General features: G+C 33.7%; 1 long non-coding RNA gene across 1 annotated transcript in view; it reads left to right on the top strand.

Moving 5' to 3' along the window:
* Positions 1–705: 705 nt before the first annotated feature.
* The window catches only part of LOC127163696 (uncharacterized), a 29,918-nt gene continuing 19,481 nt past the window's right edge, over positions 706–11,142 (top strand). Inside the window, exons 1-3 of the long non-coding RNA XR_007827528.1 lie at positions 706–808; positions 3,678–3,905; positions 4,710–4,787. This is a non-coding gene — a long non-coding RNA (uncharacterized LOC127163696). The remainder of the gene's footprint in view (positions 809–3,677; positions 3,906–4,709; positions 4,788–11,142) is intronic.

Below are 11,142 nucleotides of genomic sequence, written 5' to 3'. Positions count from 1 at the left end.
TCACCCCGCCCCTCCCTTCCATTCCATGTATTTGGAGGCACATTACCATCAAAAACAAAACTAATCCACTGTGTCCTCAGTGGCTCTGATGTCAGGACTCATGTCTGTTATGTTCACTTTTACATCCAACTACAAAACACCTGCTTTGCTTACGAGACATTTTAGTCACTACAGCTGCTCGAGCATGGGAAAAATGCCGGACAGCGTGCAACATATGCTAATACGGGACAGTCTGTCAGCAGTCGTGGGCGGGGCGTGAGCAGTATGACATCATACTGCTCAGAAAATCAAAACGGCTTGATGATCGAGATTGTTTAGGTTTTTTGGGGATTAAAAAAGGAGTGAATTGATAATTGTGATGAAATCTAAGAGCTTTCTGACCCTGCATAGATGACAACACAACTACTACGTTCAAGGCCCAGAAAGGTAGTAAGAACATCATTAAAATAGTCCATGTGACATCAGTGGTTTAACCATAATGTTATGAACCTATGAGAATACTTTTTGTGCGCTAAGAAAACAAAAATAGCAACTTTATTTAACAGTTTTTTTTCTTCCATGTAATTAATGACTGAATTTTCATTTTTGGGTGAACTATCCCTTTAACACTTTTAATATTCTTATATCTTGTGTTTTCTGCCAAGCATAAACACTGTGGCTTTTTCTGTTCTTTTCGTTTCAGCAGCCCAAGATTGCATTGGCTCACACCATTGGCTCAACCACAGATGGGGGCGGGACTATTTGTTTGTCCAAACAATGGAAACTGTTTCTGAAACACTGAAGAAGGGACCCGTACTCAACTGTTGTGGTTAGTTTCTCTATTCTCGCATGTCCTTCTGTGTGAAATTCTTACACGTTCTTACGTTTATCTTTCTCTGAAAACAAAGAAATTATTAACAGGCCTCACCTCCGCTGGAACTGTAGCGCGGCACTTTCATAAAGCAGAGAAGAATGATTTTTTTTCCCCTACATCCTTCAATTAAACATTGGCTGAGTTAAACTGAGTCATCTACTGTATGTCAGACGATCCTCGATCTCTCAGCGTCTTTGAACCCATCAAAAAATAAAACGACAACATCTTGTCAAGGAAGTTGAAAGATCAGAGGACTTTGGTTCCAGAGATAAAATCACTAGGGTCTGTCACCATTTCACAGAAGTTCTAGCTTCCACCAAGAATGTAATGAGTGCACGTTGGCTACTTTTTGTGATTTGTAACGCACCTTATCTTCGCACAACAGAGCTTTGCTAATCAGTGCCTCTATTTGACGCGCGTCTCAGTACTTGGCTTGTATACATAATAATCATACCTCTCCATATCAGAAACCAACTGTAATACTGATTAAGTTTAGGGATTCGTTTTTTTCTTCAAGTGCAACAAAGTGTGAAGTTTCAGATAACACTCTGTTATGCTTGAAAGGAACATTTGATCATATTATATAGTTTTTTTGACGGCAGAAAGAGAAAAAAGAGCACCAATATGAAGTCATCGCCCATTAAAGTCAGGCAAAATTACCCGGGATGCATTAAGAAGCTTAAAAAAAAAAAGGAGAGATATGTATCATGCATGTGGAGATGCATAAACATGACGGGGCAGCTTAAGTAGAAAATGAGATCTGATGCCTTACTGAAGAAGAGACCTCGTGCTCAGAATGCATTTAAATTTAAATATTCATATCATTATAATCCAGAGGAATATGTAACGACTGTATGATATTTTATTGAGGAGGTTTTAAAAATGAATGCTGTCCCAACTCTTTAATAAAAATCCTGCCAAAGCTCTTAGTAGTCATACTGAAGGCGCTCCTCTTTGGTGTCATGCCAGTCAAGTCTGCTACAGGTCCTCGGGTGCTTTGCCCGGGCCCCACACACGCTCGCTCTCACAGGAAGTCTTTCTTCTAGCTGTATTTACTTCTTTCTTTGAATCGTCAGATTGTTCTTGCACGTGTATATTTTCAGAAAAACATGTCAGAGGGTGGATGCACATGACAATCCCATGTGTGTTCACGCTCTCACACACACACAAAGTTTACTTTGCTGTCTAAATGGGGACGTGTCATAGACTTTAATTTAGATGTTTTATGTGAAAGTACTAAGAATGGCTCTTTTTTTTTTTTTTTTTTTTTTAAAAAAAAGGTAAATGAGTCAGTGAGTTTACCTAGCTAAAAGTTTTATATAGTGTCAATTTAAATATGTTACTGTTATCACTCCTTTGTTATTTTATATATATATATATATATATATATATATATATATATATTTATATTTATATAAATTTATATAAATTTATATAAATATATATATATATATATATATATATATATTTTAGGGCTGTTAAACGATTAATCGTGATTAATTGTGAATTAAATAAAAGTTTGTGTAATTATTATGCATATATAAATACACACAAATTAATGTATATATTTAAGAGAAATGTGTTATTTATTTACAAAATATTTTGATTTATATATAATGTAAATTAAATAAAAATTATAATAAATACATATACTTGTAAATATTTCCTAAATATACACATGAATGTGTTTGTATTTATATATACATAACTACACAGTACACACACATATATTAGGCAAACTCAAACTTTAATTTTCTATGCGATTAATCATTTGACAGCCCTAATATTTTTATGATATTGTATTAAATTTTATATGCGCAGTGCCATTTACCGCATAATCTTCCATGTTTATATATTAATATATTAAAATAAAAAATTGAATATATTATTTATCAAAATAAAATATATATTAAAGTATAATTTATTAAATATGTTAAAATAAAAATATATTGAATCTTTTAAATATTTTCTGAATATATGAATATATTAAAATAAAAAAAAACTGAAAATAGTACATAATTGCATATGCATATTATATATATATATATATATATATATATATATATATATATTTGTGACCCTGGACCACAAAATCAGTCTAAAGTAGCATGAGTATGTTTGTATGCCAACTTCTTTTATGCCAAAAAATCATTAGGATATTAAGTAAAGATCATGTTCCATGAAGATATTTTGTAAATTTCCTACCGTAAATATATTAAAACTTGATTTTTGATTAGCAATATGCATTGCTAAGAACTTCATTTGAACAGCTTTAAAGACGATTTTCTCAATATTTATTTTTATTTTTTTTTTTTTTTGCAACCTCTGATTCCAGATTTTCAAATAATTGTATCTCAGCCAAATATTGTCCTACCCTAACAATATGATGTATAAATCTCAATTTCAGAAAATTAACCCTTATGACTGTTTTTTTGGTCTAGGGTCACATTTATGTATTATGTACACACACAAAACTAATTAATTATTATCAGTAATTATTGTAATCAAATAATAATTTAACCACTTTTGGAGACGGTTTTGATCAATCAATCAATAACAGACACACTTAACTGGGTATTTACTGGGGTTGAACCATAGATTTTACGTATAGTGAATAATTATTGCTAAAGATTAAACCTCTGAAAAACTTCTCCAAGCGCTTCTCCATTTATGAGCATCCACAAAAAAATCAGGTTTACTTCACTTCATTCTTGAACCATATTATAAAACTAGAGGCACACACAGAGAGCTTCTGCTGCTCAGTGCATATGGCAGTACAACTACCTCTGCAGTCACTATAACACACTGTCTGTTTGTGGTCCAGGTGTGATGTGGAGTCAGTGCAGTGGTCTCCTGTTGTGTGTGAGGTGTGAAAGGCACTGCACACTTCTTGAGGAGTTGAGGACAGATTGAGTTCTGTACTGCTGAACAGCTGTCATTCCCTGCTCACTGTCAAACAACATACAGGGATGCCTGGGGTTCTGACAGCTCTACCGCCATCCACAACGTTTATTTATCTGAGGAGGAGAAAGGAAAGCTGGAGTGGATGATAGTAAGAGATGTACAGTTACAGTATGTGAAGAATGTCATTTCATGCTTAAATGAAAACAAAGTTGTTTTTCGGTCACTGTTAAAGTCAACCAGTGTTATTTTAGTATTATTGAGGTAAAATTATACACTTAATATTTTGAATTTGTGTTTATTTTTAGATTTTCTGCTTTCACTTTATTTTAGTGTTTGTTTCACTTATGTTTTTGTAAAATGTATTTGTTTTTTAATATATAATGTTATTAATTTTTATTTTATTTGTAGTTATTTTAGTACATCAACTGAAAACGTTGCCTTGGCAGTATACCAGTTTTTTTTTTTTTAATTGTAAAAAAAATAATATTATTAATTTTTCCCTAATTTACAGAAGACACCCAAAAAAGACAATAAAATGTAATATGCTCCCTTATTCTTTTATATATTTTAATATGTACAAGTCAGAATAAGCATGTTGTTTGATTTTTTTTACATTAATATTGTGTTACGCTGATTGACAATGTAACATTATTTCAACCAAATTTTGACATTTTATTTTCCAAAAACTTATTTAAAACCTTAAAAATAGGCACTTACATTTAATGTGCTTTCTATAGACACAAAATCACCTTTGTAAATGTCTTTTGACGTGGACATCTTAACGTCTTTGACCCAAATATATTTTGGCTCGTTGGATGCAGAGTGTAAGAGGAACACTTAAGACTTCAGATTTGGTGGATATTTCCTGCCACACTTTGTCATTTAGTTGGCTGTCCATTGTTTAACTTCCTCTTGATCGCTCTATATTCACGCTCAGATTCTCACACCTCAGGCTCAGCGTTGATATCTGTTCGGAGAGCGGCAGAGGGAACGAAAGAATGGAAGGAGGAGGTGCAAAGAAGAGGAGGAGGTAAAAATAAATTGCATTCCCCTCCTAACAGGGAGCCTTCACTAATTATGCTGTTTGAGTCCTCACAGAAGCCAAGTCTTCTAAATAGACCTGTGCTCGGTGAACCCTGAGTCGGGGGGTTCCTGGCGGTGCCCAGCCGGGCTCGGCTGCCCTACTTCCTGTCGTTAATTATCTTTTGTTTGCCCTTGATAATCCGCGGCCCGCCGTGCCCGTAATGAAAGCTCTGAATCACCGCTAAGTGTAAAAAACAATGGCATTGTCATTACCACATCATCAGCGCATTATAAATAATGAATGAAACGTGCATTAGGCAGACAGAGGGAGAGTTTATGAAAATGACTTGTGAGAATAGATTAAATTACAACTATTATTACTTTTCCTTTTGATGTAGTGCATCAGAGTAATTACAAAATTGTATAAAAAGGGATTCTATTCTCCGCGAGCGGTATAAAAATCAAATTTATGTTACGAGGGAATTGTGTCTCGAGTTGACAGTACTTAATGTATTATTTTAAATAACATTTTCTTAAAAACATCCCTTTCATATTCAGAAGGACATCATTAGGACGGGAATAAAGCATTCATTTTCCACTTGGCCAAACGTGAATGCGATCCTCGTGTGTGTGTGTGTGTGTGTGTGTGTGTGTATAAACGTGTGGCGGCGAATAAAACCCTTCGTGTGATAAGCAGACATTAAACGTCGGCCCGCTACGTCCTCGTCCCTGATTTTGCTTTACGATCTTCATAAATCTGTCGGCGAAACTTATCAAGTCACAACGATAGACTGCGTCGGGCCATTAGTTTGCAGTCACACCTTGTCCTTTTTGGCGGGAAATGCGCATCGGTTATAGATCAGGCTTTCATAAATCTGCTTTTGATGCTCAGGGTCCGGTTAAAGATGCAAAATGGAAAAGTCAACACTCTTTTTCCCGATCGGCTGGGATTAGCTTGTCGGAAATGGAAATCGACAACGAGATGACATCCACTCCGACAATTCGTCATTTGTTCATGGAAGTTTTCAAACTGTGGAAATGATGTTATTACTGGTCGGCCGCATTGTGCGGGTGTAATGTGCTATTTGCCATGCCGGGCCTGGGTTTTGCAGATGGAAATTAAAGGGAGAAAATTGCTACTAACTACTCAATTACAGCGCTTGATGGTTACGCTGACCTCGGTTGGCAGCAATGGCAACACCGGGCCAATCATGTGGCCCAGATGGCATTAAATTAGAATAGGAAAAGAGGACGATTGCACATATTCATCGCACAAAAGACATTTGAATTACCTCGGACGCTTCGGCTTGATATCGAACAATTAAGTGCAGTGATAGGATTTTATGGGACAGTTTAGAGGCAACGTGCATACGGGAATCACAGTGCGGCGGAGAATTGGCTTTAGATTTCAAATCTGTCAATTAAAGGCCTTCTTATTATTCCCCAACAGGCGGCTCTGGTGTTTACCGTTTATTTAATAGCTTTATTTGCAGTTTCGACATACTTACTTCAAGCACGCAGCCAAGATGAGGAAAAGAGCTCGAGTATATAAGAAGGTGTCTCAAATGAAACTGGCAGCGACCGTCATACATAACAGATTACCCAGGAGATGGTCGGCCAAACTTATTTTCATATAAATCAATTATAGATCTTGCTATTGGATCGCTTCTTTCTGTGGCCGACAGTTGTTTGTATTCCGCTGTTAGTGTTGATTACATCATGATGTGTGTACATAGCATATATTATTTATATCGAAATTCTGCACGGAAGGATTTACAATTACTGAAGGCACTGGACTGATTAATTCCATTGAGTTTTGCTGTCGTGTTTCTGCCGTGCGAACGCTATCATTTGAAATCATTTACTCTGAAGTTTCATCTCTTTAGGCTGATGAAGTGACTTTATAAGTGTTATGATTCTGATATTGTTTTTTTTTTTTTTTTTTTTTTTTTTTTACCTGTGTGTCTCTCCTTATCTCTCTACATTGTTTGTATACACACAAAAACATACCTATGCTTATGAACAATACTTCTTGGTATACTTCACATTTTTGAATTTCTGAAATTCACATTGTTTGTCACATTTTGGTGACTAAAAACCAAAATATAACTTTTTAAAATTATTTTATCATTTACAAATAAAATATATATATGTGTATATATACACACATATACACACACATATATATATATATATATATATATATATATATATATATATGTGTGTATATATATATATATATATATATATATATATATACACACACACACATATACATATATATATACACATATACAAATACATATATACATTATGTATTGTTATGAAATATTTCATTAAATATATAGTATAATTTACGGCCAAAAACAGTATTATTTAAAAAAAAAAAAAAAAAAAAAAAAAAATCGCTAAAAATTCTGTAATGTATTTAAAAAAAAAAAATTAAAAAAAAAAGTTTTATTTATTTATACTATACATAATAAAGTAATCAAAAATTAGGTAATCAAAAAGTAATCAAAAATTAGGCAAATAAATTCGAAGGTCGAAGGTTTGGGATCAGTAAGATTTTAAATGATTTTTAAAGAAGCCTTTTCTGCTCATCAAGGCTGCATTTATTTGATTAAAAAACTGTAATATTGTGAAATATTATTGCAATTTAAAATTGTGGTTTTCTATTTTAATATACTTTAAAATAGAATTTATCCCTGTGTTGCAAAGCTGAATTTTCAGCATCATTACTCCAGTCTTCAGTGTCACGTGATCTTTCAGAAATCGTTCTTATATGCTGATTTATTATCATCTTTTTTATTCCTTGAAAGAAATTAATACTTTTATTACAACAAGGATGTGTTAAATTGATAAAAGTGATAGTAAAGACTTGTTGGAATACTGTTAAAAAGTTTTGATGCTGTTCTATTTAACTTTTTTTCATCAAAGAATCCAGAAAAAAAAAACTATTGATTTCCATATTAGAAACATTGTGTGACACTGAAGACTGGAGTAATGGCTGATGAAAATTCAGCTTTGCATCACAGAAATATAATAGGTATATTAAAATAGAACACTGTTATTTTACATTACAATAATATTTCATATTATTACTTTTCTTTTGTATTTATAATCAAGAAAATGGAACTTTGACACATTCACCAAGCTTCTGTATCAACCTTGTTAGCATTATCCATACAAAATGTCTTATGATTTATAGTTTGTGGAGTATAGATCACATCTGTAATAAATCCTGACTGATGTAACCAGGCTTATTCAGACGATCTCTTTAAACCTGTACAATGCTGCAGGGTCATTACAGGCCTCCGGCCTCCTTGAAAAACCCTTGACTCTTTGTTTGTCTTGTGGTCTCGTGGAGATGTTCTATGGATTGCATTCAGCTGTAATTCTAGGCAGTCACTAAACCCGGCCGGAGTCAATAGCCCATAAGTCTCTTGTTTATCACCAGATCAATTGCTCCACTTCACAAGGGAAGGCGAAGACTAATTGTTTTAGGAATAATCTCTCTTTGTGCGTGCGGATATGGCATCGACTTGCAGAAATGGAAAACGATTTTTGCCTCTCAAGCTAGATGAGAAGGCACTCTTCTGTTTGCTTATGTTTATAAGTAGAGCATTTTGGAAGTTGTGTGAGTTTTGAGATGAATGCAGTAAACGAAAACTCTTAATTTAGCCCATATCATGTTGCACTTAAGTTTGGTTTTTTCAATCCTGCTCTCTTGACCTCAAATCTCCTCAGAAAAACGTCATTCCAGGCTTCGTTCCAACACATTAGTCACTAAACTCTATTTTGTTGTAACCAGCGGTAGCTTCAGGATGTTTTCATTCATTTTCTCCCTCTTCCCTGTGAAAAAAGGCCAGCGTAGCTGAACTGTAATGCGCAGAGGGCCGTCCCCTGGTCTGCGGGTGAAAGCCCTTCCTTTTGGGATCAATTACTTGGCATCGGGGTCTTTAAAAAAGAAACCTGGCTGATTAAAAGTCCACACGGCACCTTGAGATCTCATGTTTGGGGTTCCTGGCCTCGGCACGGCTATTTATTAGCATATAATATTTAAAGGTCACTTGCTGTTTTACATAGGCGCTCTATTAGACCGGGGTCAGTCGGGCCATGTGTATTGTTTCATTGCAAGCATAAAATTTAGCGTTTCTGCTCTTTGCTTTCAAAACATTAAGATTGCATTGCCGTCCTCTCAGGGGAAAATGTGAAAAGCACTGTTGATTTTCCCTTCTGAATGTAGCCTTATATATACAGTAATGCTCTTATATTGTAATGCATTTAGTTCATCATTGTGGCTGAGGGAGTCGATTTTTTTTTTGAAGCACAGCACGGAGAATACCCACAACTCCTTGGGAAGGCGTCTCTATTGGCAAATCATTGGAGATTGCTCACAAAAAGAAGGTACCGTGTTCGACATAGCCACTGATCAAAGAGGCCGGAGGCTGGTGGAGATGGAACGGCTCTCCTCCATGGATAAAACTGTATTATAGTGTATTAAACAAAACCAGTGAAGGAGCAGAGGAATCCCGCCAGTGCTTTCAGAAGTGCTAAATGCTGGGTCCCTGTAGAGTCTATTAGACCCCCATCCTGCAGTGGTACTGCACTGTAGAGAGCGAGTGAGAGAAGATGAGATATCTTACTTTGTGTCTTCCTAGAACAATATTTAAGATATAAACTCAATATAGAAGGACTAAGGTATTTTTCCAGAAACTGCTGGTAATAATAAAAGGCTTATGGTGCACTGAAAAGTTTTGTAGATTTTTTTTGTAGAATGATTTTTTCACTTTTTTCCCTCTTGTAGGATCAATTGATTTATTTTTCCACACTTTTGTTGCTTTATTTATGTAAATTGTGGTTTCTTGCATGGTTTCACGTCGTAGACTATTCAAGAAACCATTATAGATTTATATTATATTATATTATATTATATTATATTATATTATATTATATTATATGTTACCCTCGACCACAAAACCAGTCATAAGGGTCAATTTTTTTAAATTGAGATTTTAGTGAGTTTGTTAGGATAGATGCATGGGAATCTGAGGGTGCACAAAAATCTAAATATTGAGAAAATCGCCTTTAAAGTAAAAATTTGTAAAACCTAATAAATAGTAAAAACTAGTTACAAAATTGCTAATTAAAAACTAATTACTAAAAAAATAATATTTTTTTTTTAATTAAAAATTTAATTAGTTTTTATTAGTAAAAATTAATAAAAAAATTAGAGATATTTTTGGTAGAAAATTTACAAAATATTAATGGAGCATGGTCTTTACTTAATATCCTAATGATTTTTGTCATAAGAGAAAAATCGATCATTTTGACCCATACAGTGTATCTTTTGGCTTTTGCTACAAATTTACCCATGCTACTGGTTTTGTGGTCCAGGGTCACATATTATATTATATTATATTATATTATATTATATTATGAATTATTTTTTTTTAAATAAATCTTTTACTGATGCAAAGTTATCACAAAATTGTAAGGATTTATGCTGCATCATCCAAAATTGTTCCCTTAGGCATTTCCAAAGTTTTGGAGTGCACTGTATTTTTTTTATGATTATTTCCACTAAAAATAGCCAAAAAAAAAAGCATTTTTTGGTAACTCTTTACAATAAGGTTCCATTTGTTAACATTAGTTAACATGAACTAACAATAGAAATACTTCTAAATAATTTATTCATCTTAGTTCATTTCAACATTTACTAATACATTATTAAAATCAAATGTTATATCTGTTAACATTATTTAATGGACCTGAGTTAACATGAACTAACAATGAACAGTTGTATTTTTATTAGCTAACACTAACAAAGATGAATAAATATTGCAACTGATGTATTGCTCAATATTAGTTAATATGTTAGTTGTTAATATGACTTTGTTGTAAAGTTTTACCCCATTTTTTGCTACTATAGCCTTTAAGTGTACTTTTTAGCATTCAAGATGTAAATGTCAGTAATGTGAGCTTGCAAGTCACACACAAGTATACACGCATCGGCAGTTGTAAACAAGAGTCAAGTCATTACTTGTAAGATTTATATTAAGTCTGCAATACATAAAGTCAAGAGCCATACTGAATCAAATCACTGTACCGAACCAAATACAAGTTATAGGCCTACTTGTCACCATTTTTAGTCATTTAGTTGGTAAATGAATATTTTTTGGTAGCACACATCACACAGCAGTTCATCAGGACAGGTCAGTGTGTTCATGGTTAGGATGTCAGTACTATTACCATATTCTGAACATACTTTGCATGTTTTATCCGCTTGGTGCTCAGAAATGGTTTAGGTGCACTGGAAGAGTTTTATGTTGTGAATGTTATCATATGTCTACCAAAGCACA

Source organism: Labeo rohita, chromosome 4 (assembly GCF_022985175.1).
Source record: "Labeo rohita strain BAU-BD-2019 chromosome 4, IGBB_LRoh.1.0, whole genome shotgun sequence".
NCBI lineage: Eukaryota > Metazoa > Chordata > Actinopteri > Cypriniformes > Cyprinidae > Labeo > Labeo rohita.
This window is presented reverse-complemented; position numbering and strand designations above follow the sequence as displayed.